The sequence below is a fragment of the Sinocyclocheilus anshuiensis genome, unplaced genomic scaffold, assembly GCF_001515605.1.
Source record: "Sinocyclocheilus anshuiensis isolate Anshui unplaced genomic scaffold, SAMN03320099.WGS_v1.1 scaffold687, whole genome shotgun sequence".
Classification (NCBI taxonomy): domain Eukaryota; kingdom Metazoa; phylum Chordata; class Actinopteri; order Cypriniformes; family Cyprinidae; genus Sinocyclocheilus; species Sinocyclocheilus anshuiensis.
The window spans coordinates 150,355-150,685 of NW_015551096.1; positions in this window are offsets into that span (position 1 = coordinate 150,355).

Consider the following 331-nt stretch of genomic DNA (forward strand, 5'->3'; position numbering starts at 1 on the left):
ACAAAATGGTAGCGATCGGACAGGTAGGATCTAAACCATCTTAAAGCCTGCCCTTGAATACCTGTATAGTTTTGTAAGTGAGTTACAAATGACCTGCTCTTATCATGTGATTGTAGTTGTTTCTCTCTATTAGTGCTACTGGATCTTAGCACTGCAATCGACACTATTGACCACAACATTCTTTAAAATAGACTAGAAAACTTTGTTGGCATTAATGGAAGTGCATTAGCATGGTTCAAATCGTACTCATCTGACTGCCATCAATTTGTAGCAGTGAATGAAGAGGTATCATATCGATCACAAGTGCAGTATGGAGTACCTCAAGGCTCAG